The sequence below is a fragment of the Prionailurus bengalensis genome, chromosome D3 (genome assembly GCF_016509475.1).
Source record: "Prionailurus bengalensis isolate Pbe53 chromosome D3, Fcat_Pben_1.1_paternal_pri, whole genome shotgun sequence".
NCBI lineage: Eukaryota > Metazoa > Chordata > Mammalia > Carnivora > Felidae > Prionailurus > Prionailurus bengalensis.
Window position 1 is genome coordinate 57,438,073 of NC_057356.1, and position 20,249 is coordinate 57,458,321.

The window sequence follows — 20,249 nt, forward strand, 5'->3', positions numbered from 1 at the left end:
AGAAAGCAATATCGTGTCAAGTGGATGTACTTGTGGTTCAGAATGGTTTGCCAGTGATCATACCAGAACCCTACTGGGGCCATTCCTGCAGCCATTTTCCTGTACCTGTTGTTTTTCCCATCTATACATGTGGGTTGAATGGCAACGAAAGCAGTTACTTATGTGACGTAGACAATTTTTATGTGAAAGGTATCTAAAACCGGGGCCTGATTTCCTCCTGGCATCGGGTCAAGTTGAGGCAAGTATCTAGTAACATAAAGAGAAGAAAAACTATAAATTATTTTATACGTAGAAATTTTCCATGTTTGAATAGTTTTGCTTTTATTCAGGTTGTGGTCTTAATTCAGGACACTAATTAAGAGAGCATAAGTCATCTTCTAGAGGCCCAGTCTATACCTAGGATGTGGTAACTGAGTGGAGTGGAAGGGATGGTTTCTGGTCCCTTCACTTCCTCCCTATTTCCTTGTTGGAGAACCAGGGATGGAAGGAGGGAGGGGATGAAGGTAGAGGGCAACTGTGTAATTTAAAGTCATCTGGTATTAGGTGTGCAAGGAGGTTAGGGTCTCCGGTGACAACTTTTGTGGCCAGTGAGTAATTGTATAGCAGACTCCTACACCTCAGGGGTGGGAGGGTTCCTGATCATGTTGGAAACAGTGAGGTCTGTAGGAGCCTCAGTAGTGGCTGTTGACGTGTCAGCTGCCTGTAGCACTGAGTGACCGTGAACTCTGTACTATAGAAATAGGCAATATATATTTAATCATTAGCTTTATCACCTGCTTGACACTTTTTCCCATCATACATAAATCTACCTGATGAAAAGGTCTGTGACCTAGGACTTGGCATGACCCCACCTTCCCCCAAATCCAGATCTAGAACAAATTCCAATATATAAGGTGCTGAATACCATTGAAGTGAAATATTGAAGTATAGCTGATAACCAGTAGAGATAGGGGACAGGAATATGAATTGGTATTTCCCATGAGAGTAGGCAGGGCAAAGCAAATGAACACTAAAATAGGCTAGATCAGAATCCTAATGAACTAATTCCTGTTAGGTAAATGCACTTTTTTTGGAATATAAATATTTCAAGTACAGTTTTTTAAACAGCTATGTTATTGACTTGCATTAACCTGGGTATTCTACAGTCTCGTGTAATACATGTGGCATGTAAAACACATAACTTATCCCCATAGCGCACCGAGCACCAGCAGCTGGTCCAGGGCTCTCCCAAGACACACATGCTTTCCTGCTGGAGTGCTTGAACCAGGTGCTGACAGGATCGGTGTGTTTGTTCCCCAGCCTCCTTATGCTAATTGCGCTTGCTATTGGACTTAAGTAATGGAATGAAATAGTAGGTGAATATCTTATAAACGGATTAAACAGGAGTATAAAAATCACTGCTTTCAAAATACATGGAATAGTTTGGACAAGATTCAAAACTAGTTACTATCAAAGCATTCATCAACATAGGTGGGTTTGGGACATCTATAAAGAGTTGGGGAACATGGGAAAAAATCCAGAAGGGCTCTAGTCTTCACAAGTATCTCCGTTCTTGCTCGATTTCACAGAAACGGGGATTGGAAATCCCAGGCCACATCATTGGAGGAGTTCATGACAGAAGGTCCACAGATAATTCTAGTTAGTAGACTCTTAGTCAAAGAAAGGTCATAGCTTGAAATGACCTTTTCACACCCATAGCTTGGGTGTGAAAGTGTACACCCTTACCGTGCCGTATCTCAAAACAGGCAAACAGGGATGGTCAATTTCGATAGCTGCAGATTAAATAAAGTTTTAAGGTATTTGTTACCTTAAAAAGAGTTTGTGCTTTAGTTAGTTCTCACCACTCATTACCTCAGCCCCAATTGTGTCAGATGGGAGGGCTTGACTGTATAACTTAACATGGGTACCCAAGAGTCAAAGCTTTTCCTTTGTATTAAAAAAAAACAAAAAAAACCCTTTCTTGTTCCGTTTCCTATTATTGGCAAGATCTGGAATAGATTTATTGTAACAGCACTAAATATTATCCTTTGGTTATGTATAGAAAATGGAATGTATGTGTGATGTGTATGAAATACCAACCCCCATTGTGACATATTCTTTTCCTTTCCAAATGGCAATATTAGATGAGATTTCTTTGGGATGGATAAACCAAACCTGGAACAATCTTCAGTTAAAAGGAGAAAAAGAAAACATGACAAGTGGGGGGAAAACCTTTTTCATAACAGTTGGTTGAGTCCTTGTTTCTTTTCCAGATGGTTTCCATCCTTGCCATATAAGCCATGGTTAAGCTATTACAGACATCAGACAATGACTGTTCTTAGGCCTGGCACCATATGCCACTTCCCCAACGACCCCTTTCCCGCTACACGATTGGGCTGGAAGGATCCAGGATCGGTTTGGGCTCGGGTTTAAAATGCTATCAAGTAAATTTCTCCAAAGCGTTTTTTACACCCTACAATCCTCTTACTTCCTATTAAGTATAGGAATGTTTAGAATCCAGGACTGCATGTTGATGAATTGGAGGTGACCTGCCGTTGGAATTCTCCAGTGTTAACTTTGGAACTCTGTACCCAGTTGGGACAAGAGTGGCGTGGAGCCTTTGTGGTCAGCAACCGAGCCAATCTCCCCAAAAGTAAAGGCCACTGGACGCTGCTTTGAAGGTCATGGCTGGCAGCCAACAGAGGCCTTTTCTGATAGCGCAGCAGTGCTGAAGCAGGAAGTTGGAATGGGATTTCGGTGTGGAGAGAGACCCTTAAGCTATTTGTACCTCTTTGCTCTTCTCCACTCTCATTCTTATTTCTTTGTACATTTTGGGTATGACCACTTGATGAAATGTTGCAGCAAACGATGCATGACTAGCTTCCATCCCTTAAACCGATGGTCCTGTTGTAGGCATGAACTTAGATACAGATGGAGGAAAAAAAAAACCTGATTGGCATTAAGGTCTGCATTTTTATGAGGTTAGCTAGAGAAAATAAATTAGTTGGTCCCTGCAAGTGATCTTATTTCCAGACACCAGAAAAATGTTCAGAAGGCCAGCTGGCTCTGATGACTCAATCTCCTCTTGAAGAGAAAAGGTGCAGAATAATTGTAGGGATAATAAATGGAATTGAGGATTGAAAAACAAAAAGGGTTTGAAATCCTTAGGATTCTAAAGGTGTTTTCTGAGGGTTTTCTACTGGCTTACTTCAAAAGCATTTTGTTGGGCTTAAAACTTCTGCTTCAGTTTTCTGGACCAGACCCTGTCTTCTCATTGAGAGAATAAGTAATCCCTGTCAAGTGATGGTCTGCAACCTGTAAGGTGGACACTTTGAGATATCCAGCATTGAATTAAAAGGATACATTGGCTTAAGATGTCAAAGTATAATTTCTGACTGTAGTTGTGAAGAACAACCTGGTACAAAGGATTTTTAGAGCCTTTAGAGGGGTTTCCCCAAAACCTAGCAGATGATGAGGTCTGCCCATGAAGATAGAGGTGAGGAAGGCAGAAACTGGCGAGGTAGCTGAAGTGGCTAATCTCTCCATGAGGTTAGTCTCCTTGCTCGTAAAAGGTCAAATCACTGAGAGAGGACATTTGTAGAGGCGAGAAAAGCACATTTGGAGAAGGCTGCTTCATCCATGGATGAAAAAGTAGTCCATTTCCAGCAACATAGACAACAGAATGAGGCTTCCATATAGCATTTGCCAGGCCTTTTCCTCTCCGGAGTGGAGTCCTCCGGCTCTGTGCTTTGTGCTGTGCTGTTCCAGCAACGGGGCTAATGACAAATGGAGTGGGCAGCGTTTCAAGAAGAATCTTCTAGAGCAGGAGTGACTGAGGGGATTCAGCTCAGGTGCTAGCTGTTTGAGAGGGGGCTGCTCCCTGGGGCACGGTGTTGAGAAGGTTCCTGTAGCTGTGTGCCGCCTTGCTGGTTAAAGGTCTTGGATCAGGGCTGGCTTTGGTTGGTAGTGATGGAGGTGGTGTGAGAGTCTGTGTGGTGTGCCTGACGGCTCAGGGGCTCCCGGTGAGCTACAGGTTCTGCCTAGGGTCTGAATCTTCTCTGGCTACAGTATGGGTTCTGTGTTTAGAAGTTGGAGAGGGGAACTCTACCCATGATCCCTGACCACCCCCCTTTTTGTTCTCTAATCCTTTTCTCAGGCTCTGCCTTGTTTAGCCTGTGAATGAGCGTGGCTCCTATTCTCTCCCCACTTGCTGAGCTTTCTGACCAGGCAGAGTACCACTTGCCCGCTTCTGAGTGGCTTGTAAAGTTTGAGCTGGGGTTTTATGTGGCCCAGCCCTCCTGGGCCTGCACGGAGGCCTCCCTACAGCTGCTTTTTTGATGTTGCACTTGCTCCTCAGGTGGGCTGTTAGAGGACACTGGGTTTGGACTGTTAATTGGATTCCAATGTGGTCCTCACTGCCTCTTGATTCTGGAATTCCCATGAAAACTACGTTTCCTTCTGCAAACCTCAAAATGCCTTTTGGATCCTCTTGGGCTTAACACCTGGTGGTATTTGTATATTAGCTAGTAAAGATGAGGTGCCCCTTAGCACGGTGGGTGCTGAGACACCTGAGGCTTGTGCAGTGGATGTGGAGCCCTTCTAGCTTGGATGTGCTGACCCTCTGTCCGTGTAGGTGTTGCTGGCCCCATGTTGTTATAGGTGGCAGGTCCCCAAGGCCTGATGGGTGACTGGGAAAACTGTTAAATAGGTTGCGCTCTGACCAGAAGCAGCCCCCCACCCCAGCCGTTCTTTCTCCTTTTGGCCCTCCCTGCCCTGATGTGTCTGACTTCAAGTCTTGGGCCTGGGATTCTTGCTGACTTAGTCCTATGTCCTCCCAGGTGCCAGCTTCTGCTCTTACCTTTACTCTGTGGCCTTGGCAGAGGTTTCCTCCTGCCCTGTTTGTGGATGTCACAGTGGCTAGGCTTCTAGTTTCCTGGTCATAGTCTTCCCTTGTGGGGTTAGGGACAGTGGGTCACATTTCCTGTCCTTCGATGTAGGGATCCACTGGTTGTCCAGAAATCCTGGAGCCCATCTCCCATCCCAGCCTTCTTCTTGTTCTTTTTTTAAAGTTTATTTGGGGAGAGGCAGAGAAAGAGGGAGACAGGGAATCCCAAGAAGGCTCCATGCTGCTAGTTCAGAGTCCTACATGGGGCTTGAACTCAGGAAACCTTGAGATCATGACCTGAGCTGAAACCAGGAGTCAGATGCTTAACCAACTGAGCCACCCAGGTGCCCCTCCCATCCCAGCCTTCTTTCTGGGATCCCCAAGTGACTAGCCACTGCCTTGGCACAAATTGTGCTCAGATTTGAAATCCTGAGTCTCTCTTTGCTACAGGAGACTTTTGGTGCTTATAAATCTTTTTAAATCTCCCTTTTACACCCCATCAGGTCTGTGACCTGCTGTTACCCAGAGTTCTGTTACCTGGGTAAAAATGGGCCCTCTGGGCTAATCAGATAAATACCTCCCATCATCTGGTTCCTATTAATCTCCTTCAGCCCCCAGGTGCAGACCCCACAGAATGCTCGTGAGTCTAGAAGGCCATTGGGTCTGGGCTGGGAGAAGTCAGCTTGTCAGACTCTTCACTCTGTGGGTGGCTACTGCTAAGGTGCCGTATGGCCAGTGATTGACAGATGTGCCCATACCCCTCTCCCCCAAGGGAGAAAGGGTAGAGGTAGGATGTGGAATGTTCCATTAGGTGGTTAAACTGCCCCAGGGTCTGGTGTTTAAATACTCCTAGCCATTCAGTTCTGTCAAATGTATCTACATAAAGATGTGGACAGTACACAGAGAAGTCAGGAATGTTTGTCACCCCAAACTAAAAACATGTAGAGAATGAACTTAAAGAATAACTCTACTGACGGACATGCCGGTAAACATAAATACAGGGGGTGAATAAAAAAAAGGAGATGCACCTATGAGAGAATTCGCCTGGGAACCTTCTAGATCCAGTTGGAAACTCAGGTCAGCTATGGGAATTAAGAGGAAGGAAATCTGAGCAAATGTGGATTGACCCACAAGAAAGAAAAGCACCTACACAAGGTCTCTTAAGGTCACATTTGTGTCCTTACTCTCCCCTTTTGACTTTCTTTAAATTATTCATGGCTTCTTTGTCACCTTTGATCTCTGAAGATCCCTAGTTTGTTGTATAAAATTTGAGCATTGCCTTAGAACCATTATCGATGTTTACTTTGCACTGTCCTAATAATGGCTTACATCCTTGACAAGGAACATGAAATTTTGGCAGAAATTGACTCGGGAGAATGGAGTCATAGTAGTGGGGAGACCTGTAACAGATGTTACAAGCCAGCATATGGTTCAAACTTGTCAGCTAGATTCCAAAGTTGCTGTCCAGCAGAACCTTTAGTTTTATCCAGAAAAACAACCCCTGAGAAGGAAGCCACCATGCTTTTGAACAAGTTCTAGAGTGTTGCTACAGACGCTTTTTACTTCCGGCTCTGAGCTGCCTGGGGGAATGTAATGCAGCCTCTGGTGGCGAGCTCTCTGCACCTGTGGCTCTCCCCGTGAAGAAACCGCTTCATTTTTGCTCATGGAACAGCAAAAGCATGTCAGGAAACAAAGTGATTTGTCTGGTTACTAGAGATTTTGGTAGCAGGTCGGATGGCTTGCAGATACATTGTTACGTGGAGGTTCTTCAAGGATTAGGTGGGCACCTATGTTTTTCGGGTCTTGCTGAGGGACTTGGAGAAAATGGATTCTTGGGTGGGGATTCTGGGCATGTTTTACTGATTGCTGTTGCGCTAGAAATACCAAATGGGAAGTATTTTAATTTGGGAATAAAAACACATGGAAAACATTAGTGTTGAGTCAAAACATGCAGCCGGTTCAAGATCTAATTCAAAGGAGATAAAGGTGTTTGGGAATTGGTTACAAGTGCTGGAGTCTCAGTTCACATGCCAGGGTAATAGTGACAGAACAGCAAAGGAGAAAATAAAAAAGGTGAGCGTAATTGCAATCGTGTTAGTGTAATTGAAAAAAAGAAAACATTCTGTTCAATGTACTGTGAGGTGATGTGATTTATCTGCATCCTAGTAACGGCTGTGATGGTGTGGGCAGGAGGGGATCCATTTTACATGGATTCAGGGAAATCTTTGTGACAACGTACAGCATTAGGTGGTTGATATTTGAGTCATTTCTTAGCCGTTTAAGAAGATTCCACTTTAGATTCAATGGCCGACTTACTATCACCCTGAAAATTAGATAATGTATTTGCAAGTATTTCAAGTTGTAAAATGTCACAAAGATAGTTGGAGAAGAAGTCTACGAAATTGTAGATTGTTAACCTTGGCCATTTTTAAAGTAATGTGAACCATGTTCACAGAGTGGCACCTTGGCAGTTGGGTCTTTACCCACCCTTGGTCCCATAGACCCTCACTAGTCCTCTGGAGCTGTGGGAGGGGCTAAGAGACTTGAGGCCTCCAGAAGATCTGGATGTGATATCAAGGTCCCATCCTGGGAGGTGGGGGAACTAAGGCCTGAATCTCTCTTAATTTCCTGACTAGTGCTCTTTCTACCGGCCTGTTCTTTGCTTTTTAGGACATTTTTAAATGGTCTTCGGCTCTTTTCTGTACACATGGTTACAGAGCCTGGTGCAACCCTTCTGGTCTGAGAGGTCTGAAGTGCTGACAAAACCTCTAGATAGGGCTTCCAAAATACTTTCCTGAAGCAAAGTTTCACCAGGCTTCGAAGGACGGTTTTCTAGTGCAGTTCTGGTGTGATTCGTAGACAGTCCTAGGATCTGAGGAAAAAATGGATTTCATCCTTCAAGAGCTGATAATGTTTTGTTGTGCAGCTGAAACTCCCTTTTCCAAGCCGGGCTGCTAACTGCTGTAGAAGAAGCCGGAGTTTCTGCGTCCCTTTTCAGACTTCCATCTTGATCAGCTGGACTTAGCTTCTCATTTTGGACTTCTTGTTGGGAAGACCTGGAAACTAAGGCTCCTAACTGACCAGAACTACATGCTGGCAGCTCTGGCTTTTGGAGCTCCTGGAAAGGAACACAAATGTTCTGGGCTGGAGGCTGGGAGTCTTCCTGCTCTTGGTGTGGAGGTCTGGTCCTTACCTGGGAAGATATAGGAGGTAGGGTTTATGTTCGAGGTAGCAGTTAGCTCTTGAGCATTTGAAGGTGGGCTGTTTTGTGTCCACACCATAGGAGCAGACCCCATAGTATTTGTTGATTGAAGAAACCTACTGTGATAGTGATATAGGATAAATATTTGAACATGATCCTGTTTGTGGCACAAAGCTCCTAAAACCTGTGAAATTTAAGCGAGGAGAGCAACAGAATATTCTTTTTGTTAATGAGGTGTCTTGATCTCCACCTAAGGATGGGGGTGGGTTACCAACCATGTTATTGGACAGCTTAGAACTTTCAGTTGCGTCCCTTACCTTTTAGCTGTTGGTGAGTGATTCAATCACTCATGCCTATAATGAAGGCTCTGTAAAACCCCAAAAGGATGAGGTTCAGAGAACTTGCTGGTTGGCGGACACAGGGAGATTCAGGAAGAGTGGCCATCTGGAGAGATTATGGAGTGGCCGTACCCCTCTCTCATCTTGCTCTATACATCCCTGCCACGTGTCTATTCTTGAGTTACATCCTTTTCTAATAAACTGGTAGTCAAGTAAAATGTTTGAGTTCTGTGTATCGAATTCATCAAACTCAGCGAGAGCTTCATTCGAACCTCTGATCAAAAGCTGGTAGATCAGGGGCACAGATGACAACCTGAGTTGACTATTAGTGTTTGAAGTAGGGTGCACAGTCTTGTAAGACTGATCCTTTAACCTGTGGTACTTGAAGTTCTCCACAGGTAGATGGTGTCCAAGTTGATTTGAATTGTAGGGCACTTAGCTGGTGTCTAACTGGTATGTGGTGCGGGGAAGCCTACACACGCCTATGTTGCGATCTGGTCCAGGAACCCGAAAGAGCTGCTAAAAGAGTCATGGTACTGATGGGCATTTAATGCATTTATTTAAGAAATGAATTTGTTTGGTATTTTCTTAGGAAGAAAAGGCAGTAAGTGGACCGCGAAAGTAAATAGAAAGTAACAAATCTGGGGGAGTGGGCGGAGTGTCATTTTCAAGAGTTTGCAGGAGAGCCCTGGGCTCTGTGGGGTACGGTGTGAATCCAGAAGCACAGTGCTTGTGACCGCTCGTGGCCTGCAGGTGTGGCAGGCAGAGCACTGTGAGTGGGGCCTGGGGCATCCACTGCCACCTCTCCCACCTTCAGCCTTGTTAGGTCTGTCTGCTTATTGATAACGGGAAGGACAAGGGAGCCCTGGTGCCCCCCTCCTGGCAGTGATGGAGCTAGTATGTGCACAGTACAAGCATGGTGCTCAGGGGGTACTACCTGGGGCAAATGGTGGTAAATATCATCATCGTTCTTAGCAGTTTTGTGTGTTGTTGCTTTACAAGTTGTTAGAGCGATGGGAATGCCCAGTGGTTCTCAAAGGAAGGTACGTGGGGAGTGTCTGGCGTGTTTAGAGACAGAACTCACTTGGATGCCATGTATGTCTTGCCCCCAATTCTTGAAGGACCTTCCTTATCCAGAATTGTATCTCAGAACTGTATTAAATATTAAACTAGGGAAAGACATTGTCAAATTCTTAAATATAAAACCCAAATAATGCTCAACTAAGGTGTTTAATGTGTGATATAGCCCCTATCCTTTTCTGCTTCGCCGACAGGTTTGAAACTACAGGTCAATATGTTTCTGTTCACATGTTACTTGATGCTGTGGGATGGAGTTGGCCGTCCTGAGTCCACAATTCCTGTTGAACTAGTGGCCTTGCACTCTGTGGTTTTCTTCTCTTCAGCTATCCTGGTTTTGATACATTGTAGGGTGTTCCACTTTGGGCAAGCATCGAATGATCAGCATGTTTGCTGAAATACTCCAATCTTCACTGAAACTAAATGGGTTTTGCGAAAGTGAAGGCAGCTTGATGGCACCCTTCTATGTGTCCCCAGATGGTGTTCTCCTGAAGGTACCGCCGAGAGGGAGGGTGAAGCTTCTGAGCATGTGCTCCGCCATTAAATAAGACAGTTGGGTGCGTGAAAAGGAGTGAAAACACCATAACATAATACCAAGTGCTAGTTATATTGTGTAACTTGAAAGTGGAAAATTATGTTCTAAGCCCTATAAAGGTAGTCAAAATATTCTGAGTTGATATTTACAGAATGATTGGATAAGCTGTTCAAACTGCACCAAAAAAATAGAAACTTAAGTTTGTTTTGTCTACAACTCCACTAGTGATGGTAAACTCTTGACACATAAATAACCTGGAATAGTAATTGTGAGTGGACTGTATCTGGAAGATTTTTTAATGACTTGCCTGGCACAGGGTACTTTAAAATGATGGTACTTTAAAGTGATGCACTAAAATGCATGCACTAGCTTTTCTTCTATCTCCTGTTCTGCAATTTGGGTCCTGGGGCTGGTGAGGTTGGGGATGGGTAGACTAGGCGCTTCTTGCCATCACTGGGCAGTGGCTCCTGGGCTTCAGAAGCCACCAGAAAGCATGTAGAGAGCCTGGAGCACTTCACACCTCATCAGAAAGCCATAAAAACAATTACCAGCCCATTAGGGACTTGACAAGGAGCTCCACAAAGCTGTCCTGACTGGGAATTGCCAAGGCCAGAGTGAGTCACTGATGAGATTCATGCTGTGGACTTTTTTTTTTTTTTTTTTTTTTTTTTTGTGGAAGATAGTAGATTCTAGAAGTGAGACATGTCTGTTGAGATGGCCTGGAAGAGCTCAGGCCAGGCTTCTCAAGGGTGGAACTGGTGGTATATGCTTTTGCTGCAGGTATTGGGATGGTGATCCTCCCATCTCCCAACTCCCAACTCCCAAGGCAGTTTGGTGTTGGGGTTCAAGTTGTAGCCCTGCCTTTCCTCAGCTGTCATCCAGAGTTTGCAGTTCAGTCCTTTCTGGGATCTGACTCCAGGCTTGGCCTTCATCAGGACTCTTAAGTGGTCCCAGGCTGTGGCATCTGGTTCAGGGGTGTGGGGGATATGGAGTACTGAGTCCAGCTCAAGGGGCGGGGGGTGGGGGTGCTGCTGACTTGGGCCTCATGGGAAGGACTTGTGATGTCACCTACAGATGAGATTGTACCTAGAATCCAAGATTAAATATTTATTATTTTATATTTTATTTTTTAAATTTGTATCCAAATTAGCATATAGTAAAACAATGATTTCAGACTCCTTAATGCCCCTTACCCATTTAGCCCATCCACCCTCCCACACCCCCTCCTGTAACCCTCTGTTCTCCATATTTGAGTCTCTTCTGTTTTGTCCCCCTCCCTGTCTCCCTGTTTTTACATTATTTTTGTTTCCCTTTCCTTATGTTCTTCTGTTTTGCCTCTTGAAGTCCTCATGAATGAGGTCATATGATGTTTCTTTCTCTGACTAATTTCACTTAGCATAATACCCTCCAGTTCTATCCACATAGTTGCAAATGTCAAGATTTCATTCTTTTTGGATTGCCAAGTAATACTCCATTGTGTATATATACCACATCTTCTTTATCCATTCATCTATGGATGGACATTTGGGCTCTTTCCATACCGTGGCTATTGTTGATCGTGCTGCTGTAAACATTGGGGTGCATGTGTCCCTTTGAAACAGCAGTCCTGTATCCCTTGGATAAATGCCTAGTAGTGCAATTTCTGGGTCGTAGGGTAGTTCTATTTTTAGTTTTTTGAGGAACCTCCATACTGTTTTCCAGAGTGGCTGCCCCAGCTTGCATTGCCACCAACAATACAAAACAGATCCTCTTTCTCTGCATCCTCACCAACATCTGTTGTTGCCTGAGTTGTTAATGTTAGCCATTCTGACAGGTGTGAGGTGGTATATCAGTGTGGTTTTGATTTGTATTTCCCTGATGATGAGTGATGTTGAGCATTTTTTCATGTGTCGGTTGGCCATCTGGATGTCTTCTTTGGAGAGGTGTCTATTCATGTCTTTTGCCCATTTCTTCACTGGATTATTTGTTTTTTGGGTGTTGAGTTTGGTAGGTTCTTTATAGATTTTGGATACTAACCCTTTATCTGATATGTCGTTTGCAAATATCTTCTCCCATTCTCTTGGTTGCCTTTTAGTTTTGCTGATTGTTTCCTTTGCTCTGCAGAAGCTTTTTATTTTGATGAGGTCCCAATAGTTCATTTTTGCTTGTTTCCCTGGTCTCTGGAGACATGTTGAGTGAGCAGTTGCTGCAGCCAAGATCAAAGAGGTTTCTGCCTGCTTTCTCCTCGAGGATTTTGATGGCTTCCTGTCTTACATTGAGGTCTTTCATCCATTTTGAGTTTTTGTGTATGGTATAAGAAAGTGGTCCAGGTTCATTCTTCTGCATGTCGCCGTCCGGTTTTCCCAGCACCACTTGCTGAAGAGACTGTCTTTATTCCATTGGATATTCTTTCCTGCTTTGTCAAAGGTTAGTTGGCCATGTGCTTGTGGGTCCATTTCTGGGTTCTCTATTCTGTTTCATTGATCTGAGTGTCTGTTCTTGTGCCAGTACCATCCTGTCTTGATGATTATGGCTTTGTAGAATAGCTTGAAGTCTGGGATTGTGATGCCTCCTACTTTGGTTTTCTTTTTCAAGATTGCTTTGGCTATTTGGGGCCTTTTCTGGTTCCATACAAATGTTAGGATTATTTGTTCTAGCTCTGTGAAGAATGATGGTGATATTTTGATAGGGATTGCATTGAATGTGTAGATTGCTTTGGATAGTATCGACATTTTAACAATATTTGTTCTTCCTGTTCAGGAGCATGAAATCTTTTTCCATTTTTTTGTCTTCAATTTCTTTCATAAGCTTTCTATAGCGTTCAGTGTATAGATTTTTCACCTCTTTGGTTAGATTTATTCCTAGGTATTTTATGGTTTTTGGTGCAACTGTAAATGGGATTGATTCCTTGATTTCTCTTTGTGTTGCTTCATTGTTGGTGAATAGGGATGCAACCGATTTCTGTGCATTGATTTTATATCCTGCAACTTTGCTGAATTCATGGATCAGTTCTAGCAGTTTTTTGGTGGAATCTTTAGGGTTTTCCATATAGAGTATCATGTCATCTGCGAAGAGTGAAAGTTTGACCTCCTCCTGGCCGACTTGGATGCCTTTTATTTCTTTGTGTTGTCTGATTGCAGAGGCTAAGACTTCAATACTATGTTGAATAATAGTGGTGAGAATGGACATCCCTGTCTTGTTCCTAACCTTAGGGGGAAAACTCCGTTTTTCACAGGATGATATTAGCATTGGTCTTTCATGTATGGCTTTTATGATCTCAAGGTATGATCCTTCTACCCCTGCTTTCTTGAAGGTTTTTATCAAGAAAGGGTGCTGTATTTTGTCAAATGCTTTCTCTGGATCTGTTGAGAGGATCATATGGTTCTTGTCCAAGATTAAATATTTAAAATGTAACAGTATGTAATACATACTATATAATATGTACATATAAATATATTTATATACCTGTATAAAATATAACCCTCCTTTAGGATGTTTTCATGTGACTTAAATGGCTTAGGAGACAAAAATAAATAAGAAATGAAAAAGCAGATATCCTGGAGCAGTCCTGCTAAGATCTGGGCATCCAGATTGTAGCTGAGGGTGTTGGCTCCTCTTAGGGGTGTCCTAGTTTAGGGGAGAAGGTGGGTGAGGGAAGAGCAGTGACAGGCAGGATTCTAACTGCAGAATCAGTATGGTCAGGCAGTTAGACCTGGGACGTGGCATTGACTTTTCCAAGACAGGAGACCCTCAAGCTTCCCCTCTGAACTGCGGAAAGCACTGATGAGCCATGCAGCTGTCTTAGGTCCAGAACCTGGCATCTGGCAGTGCTACACCATTTTCATGAACTTGAGCTTTGATGCTTTTGCTGTCAAGAGTCAACAGTGTCTGGTGGGTGGGATTGAAAACATCACTGTTGTTTATATTACTGTAATGTCGGAAATGTCTAGCTTTCCACCTGCTTTGGAGAGTGACTCATCACTACTTAGGTGCCTACTGGGTGCCACTACCGTGGTAAGTGCTGTAAGGGAAATAGGCATGTTAAGTACACGCAGTACAAAAAGGGGGGCATTTCCATCCACTCTCATGATTCTGACTAGAAGCTGTGTGCTTGGAGTTTCTAACTCTTAGAGTTCTGGATCTGCTGTGTGCTGTGCCCACTGGATACCTGAGCTTGATCCCACATGCATCTCCTATTTCTCACCCCCCACCAGAAGGGCTCGGCTCACCCATGCCTTGTGTCCCCAGTGTGTTCAGCATGGGATACTGACCATTCACCTCTTCTCCAACTGTGTGACCTGTGTCCTATTTCCCAAGGATGCTAGGTGACTCTTAAGAGCAGGAATGGAGGTCCTTCCTCTCTCTCAGGGTGGAAGGGTAAAGGGGCCTTGAAGGAACAAGGAGTTGGGTTTCAAGGAGCTAGTCCTAGAACCCCTGAGTCTCGATTTCTCCACTTGAACTTGGGGATAGAATTCATTTCAAAGGTGGAGAATTTTCTATGCACATTTAAAAAGTGTGTATGTGTATATATTTTGTCTCTTTAATAGGATGGTTACATTGAACTTTCTCTTGAACCTCGTCCTTGTTGTCATTCTCCAAGGAAGTTTGCACATAAAATTCTAATGGTACCCTTGATTTCTCCTGATCCTGAAGTGTACAGAATCTGACTTCTATGATTCTTAAACTAGATGTGAGGCTTGAGCTAAGCAGAGGAAAAACAAACCCCCAGTGACCCCCCAGTGCCTCTCCCAGGTCTGTTGTTTCTTAGATACAAACAGAAAATGGGCAAACTATACTTTTGCGATTGGAGCTCGGCCCCATGAAAAGGCAGGATGTCAGAGTGGGATGGGCAGCTTTTGTTGTTGCCTGTTGCTGCAAGGTGCATTTTTTTCTTTCCTTACCCCTTTAGGAGGGCAACAGTCCCAGACCCAAGAGTTGAAGAAGTCCTCACCTTGTGCCCAAATGAACTCACATGGTTACTGGTTATTGTCCTTTCCTGGAGCATTGATTTTCTTTTTTTTTTAATATGTTTGCGGGGCACCTGGGTGGCTCTGCGCATTGAGCGTCCAACTCTTGGTTTAGGCTCAGGCTATGATCTCCCAGTTTGTGAGTTGGACCCCTGAGTCAGGCTCTGCACTGGCAGCACAGAGCCTGCTTGGAATATCCTCCCTCCCTCCCTCCCCCCCCCCCCCCCCCACTCTCTCTCTTCTCCTCCCCTGCTCACTGTTTCTCTCAAAATAAGTAAAAACTTAAAAACAAACAAACAAACAAAAAAACAACTTCCCTGTGCACATAGACCCTAGGATGATGTGGCATGGATTTTTACCTAATTCTGATAGGGGTACATCTTAGGGGAATCCTTAAATCCTGCTTTCCTTACTTGCACAGGAGCAGGAAATTCTACTTGGCTCCTCAGAAGGACGCTGGGGCTGCCCTCACCTGCCCTCACTCCTGCCCTGGGAGAGATGGGTGGACATGGGGTAAGGCAGTGATCCAGTGAGGCCCAGGTTTTCCCTTTTCTTTGAGTGTAAGAATCCTCAAGATCCTTGCTTAGCCATGGGTGAGCAGCCTGCCCTCGGCATGGGCCAGGGGTCATTGCCTGAACCACTAGGAAGCCTGTCTGGCCATGGATGGGAGGCCAGTTCTCTCCAGGGGGGCGTCAGTGGTAAGGCTGCATCAGTGTGGCTGGCATGCCTCTTTTCCCATGGGCCTCTGAACTCAGGAGGGAAAGACCACAGTGTGGTTTGTGGACCCCTAGAGCCCCACAGAGAAGTTCTGTGTATATGAGGCTCAAGAGTTAGGCATGTCGGTACTTGAGCTCTTCCCCTTCTCCCAGAGGCCTAGAATGCCATTGCCAAGTAGCTTAGAGATGAGCTGTGTGTGCAGCAGAAAGGGATGATGTGTCCAGAGCGGAGATGACCGGCAGCTGCTTCTGCCTTCTCTGCAGGGTTTCCAGCTTGGAGTAGGGTGGCCATGCCAGGCTAAATTAAAACGGGAGGTGCCCTGAGCTTTCTTCTTTTTAAGGCTGGAGTATTTGAGGTGAAAGAGAGGGAGTGAATCTAAAATAAAATGTGACTCTGTTGGGGGGTGTGCAGCCAGATGCTCTCTTTGGGCTCACTGTTCTAGAAGAGATGGAGCCTGGTTCGTGCTGGGGTCTTGTTCTGACATGCATGATGGCCATTGTTCTAGTTCTGCCTGTTTTTATCTGGGAGCACGTTCTATACTTGGATATTTTTGGTAAACACTTCCTTAAATAACAAAAGCGATGTAGGACATCGTCCTCTGATCTCTGGCTTTGGTGTGTCAAGGTGTGAACCCCACACGGCTTTGAGACGAGAGCATCTGTGGCAGACTTGCTTTAGAAAAGTCCCTTTGTTTAGAGACTGATATAACTGGATGGTGACGGTTGTAGTACGCCTGGCATGATTCTCCACTCAGCGTTCTGAGGGCAAAGTGGGAAGTTAAACTCACAAACTCTGGGACCTGGAATAATCCTGGAACAGAATTTATGGAAGCACTGACTGATGGCAAGATTTGGGGAGAAATAACGACAGGACCACATAGATGAATGACCTGTGTCGTTCATGAATGCAACCAACTTGGAAAGATCAGGAGTTCACCTGTGTGGACAGGAAGTAACACTGCCTTAGCTTTCATTCCTCCTGCCTGTGACACATGGCCTATGAATACTCTAACCAATAAGTGGTATTGCCCATGCATGGGAAATGAGAAACTGGAGGGTAGAGAGCCCAAGAACTGGAGTTGTAGTCAGGGTTCAGTTTCTGATGCTGGAGCCTCTTCCCATGAGCAAAATGCCTGGTTTCGTGTGATGAGGCCAATACTCCTGAGGAGGGGGTGCTTCAGGCAGAGGTGTGTAGTATGCTGAGGCTCAGAGCCTTTCCTTGGTATGGATTTTGAGGACCTTAGAGGCCCTTGGCACTCGAGCAACCTGCTTCTGAGGGAGAGGGCTCATGGAAGAGGTGGAGAGAAGTCACTTTGCCAGCTATTGGCCCTCTTCCCACACAAACACTAGGGTCCCTGCATCTGAAGGGGTGCTGATGGGTGCTGGAGAGTCCAGACAGGGATCCCTCAGCCAGGTTGGGGCGGTCTTGCCCAGGGAGGCTTCTTCATAACAGGGGTAGGTGCTGCGGGGGGGTACTGTGGACAATGGCAAATTCAGGGAATTGGAGCTCAGGCAAGTTCAAGGCCTCCAACCACAGGGGGCATGGCCTGGGTCTTAAGAAGTCCTGAGACATGCATGTGTTGAGCCTTGGTCTTATCACTCCAGTAGCATGTGACCTTGAGTAGTTTCCTTAATCTTCCCAGGCCTCAGGTGACTTTCTTGTAAAGGGGGAGTCCTCGTTGTGTGCATCTCATGGGGTGGGCTGGAGGTCTGGGTAAGATGATGTAGGTCCTGCCCCTCCAGCTTCAGCTCTGCAGGACTCCTAGGGACTTCCCAGACAGGCCAGTTGGCCCATGACTCTGTGCCCTGTTGGTTGACTTCTATTCAGACTTTGGGGCTTCCCTCACATGCCCCGCCACACCACAGGGAAAATGATGGATGACCTTGCATGCCCCCTACAGAGGAGATGGGGCACATCAAGTGCTTGTCATAACCCCCTGCACGTGGTAATTGGTGGCTCTTGTGTGGTAGTGCTGGTCCCCGTGTAGGAGGGTAGACATTGGATGGAGCTAGTCCACCCGGCTCACACCCTGGCTTTACCACTAAAAGGCTTGTGATCTTGAGCAAGTTACTTCTCTCTGCCTCCCTTTTCTCCTCTGTAAAATAACACAGTCATAAGGCTGTTGGCATTAAATGAGTTAATCCACATCAGGTGTTGAGAACCCCATTGGGCACCTGGTAAGACCTATGTAAGCATGGTAGGGCAGCTACGATTAGCTTCCCTAGCACAACGCGCAGCACATAGTGGGGCCTAAAATACCTCTTTGAGTAAGAAGGTCAGAAGAATTTGGGATTATGGTGAGTCAAGCTGAAATATTAGACCCATAGATTTGTCTTCCTTTTCTTCCTGAAACCTTCTCCAGTTTCCCTGTAATGTTGTTAAGATATAGAAGCCAAAGTTGATGTATCTGCTTTAAAAAAAAAAAAAAAAGCCTGCCAGAGCAGGGCACAGAAGGACTGCTTCCCACCCTCCAAGACCCTGACCCTCAGCCCCAGTCTCCTCCACTGCCCCTCCCCTAGGGATGTGACAAGGCTGCGTACAGCAAGGACAAAACTTTACTGGAACCAAGCAGGATGCATCTCTTAGTTCCCCTCTGGTCTTGTCTGCATTTCATGCTCAGGCAGCTAATTTGTACCTCACCATGGAGCACATTTTTTTACTTCTGGCTACTGTAATGGCACATGGGAAGGGTGGTTTTAATGAATTACTGTTTTCTTTTGGAGATTAAGCTTTCATTATATATATAATTGTGGACACTTAGCCTTCTGGTACTTAGATATCATTTGCCAATTAGGATAATGGATTAGAAAGTCCCTTGGAAAGTGACAGGGACAAAGTTAAGCCTGTAACGCAGCTCAGGGTGCTGGCAAATGAATGCTTTGCCAACTGGAAGCAACATAGATCAAGTCTGTCCACAATATGTGTGTGCTAAGAGGTCTGAAAATATTCATGACCTTTGAGAAAGGGAGATTAAAATTAGTAGGCAGCCGTGTGGCAGCCAGCTCCCTTAGTTTGTGATGTGGTCATTCTGGAGCCACTGCCGTGCTGCCACATGCTTCTGGGATGGCTGCAGGGCAGGAGGCTGTGCTGCATAAGTTTAGAATTCTGTAATGAAACGTAATGTAATGTAATGCTGAAAGCATTTGTGATGGGTCTGGATCTAATGTGGTGATGTTCCCATCACTTGTAGAGGGCCTGGGTCTTCTGGGTACTTTGTCTTGTTCCTTCTAGAGCAGGATTTCCTCACCGCAGCAGTGTTGATATTTTGTGCAGGATACTTAATTATTGTGGGTCATCCTGTGCATTGTGGGGTATTGACCAGCATGCCTGGCCTCTGCCTGCTATATGCCAGGAGCAACACCCCTAGTTGTGACAGAAAAAAAAAATGCTTCCAGACATTGCTAAGTATCCATTGGGGGGCAGAATTGACTTTTCCCCCTTACGTTGTGCCAGTTGGGTCTATTCCTCACTGTTAAGTGTGTTGATACTAGGGCCCCAACCTTCAGAAAAAAGAGATCTCTGGATATACTATGTGAGCATAGAGAGCTAGCCACATGGATTTAAAGGCCTAGGGTCTACAGATAAACTGGTCTTAGGGAAGGTCTTGGGAGGTGAGTGGTTTGATAAAAACCTGGAAGGATCTTTACAGGTAACATAGAAGGGGGCTAAAGAGACACTTGGAGAAAAGACACCTGAATGGGTATGGGCAGGAGCAGAGCGAATTTGGCAGTAGAGGGAATCCACTCTACTTGGACAGAGGATAGAAGCAGGAAACACCATGGGTGGGGATAGGTATGGGTGAGAAATACTAGGCAAAGAAATGCATGGGTTTTCTGACCTACCCACTGCTTCAAGGCTTCATTGTTTGGTTCAAACGAGATAATAATTTAAATTATTGGGTTGCCCAAAGATTATTATTAAGGTCCTTGTATAGACAGTCTTCAAATAGATGAGATTTTAATTTTATTTACTAAGTAGAAAATCAAGGAATCACTGAATAAGATTTTTAGCAGGGGAATAAGATGGAAATAGGCTGTAAAGAAGAATATTGTAGAAATGGTATATAGAATGAATAGTATGGAAAGAAGCCAAAACATGAGGGTGGAGGAGAGGAGGCTGGTGTAGCTGACCGCCTTCCCTCACTGCCAGAATATTTCAGGGTTTCTGGGTGGTGGTGGTGGGGCTCCAGGGTTATACTGAGAAGTGTGGTTGAGGGATGCAATGATGGGCCTGATTCCATGATGAACTGAATATGGTTATACTTTTCTTGCTGCCCAGATTGATTGAAAGTGATGTGTAGTATTAAAACAACACAAAAAAGTATTTTAAACAAATGTGGATCATGACAAATCAGAAAGAACAAAGAAACAAATGATACTAGGATATGGGATGAATTAGTTCCTGTAGCTGGTCATTCAACATTAGCACTAAACTTGCTGGTAGTTGAATGCAAAGGGTGAATACTGCCTTAGAACCTAGATGTTTCCCTTTGTTTGAAATATCTCTTTGAGATTATGTAGAGGGTGAAACCAGTGTTTGGGCTCTGATTTGGATTATTATACAAAGGCAC

The 20,249-nt window shown here is 44.9% G+C and overlaps 1 protein-coding gene across 15 annotated transcripts in view; it reads left to right on the top strand.

Annotated features, from left to right (window-relative positions):
• FHOD3 (formin homology 2 domain containing 3) overlaps positions 1–20,249 on the top strand; it is a 476,592-nt gene that overhangs the window by 78,437 nt on the left and 377,906 nt on the right. The window lies entirely within an intron of this gene.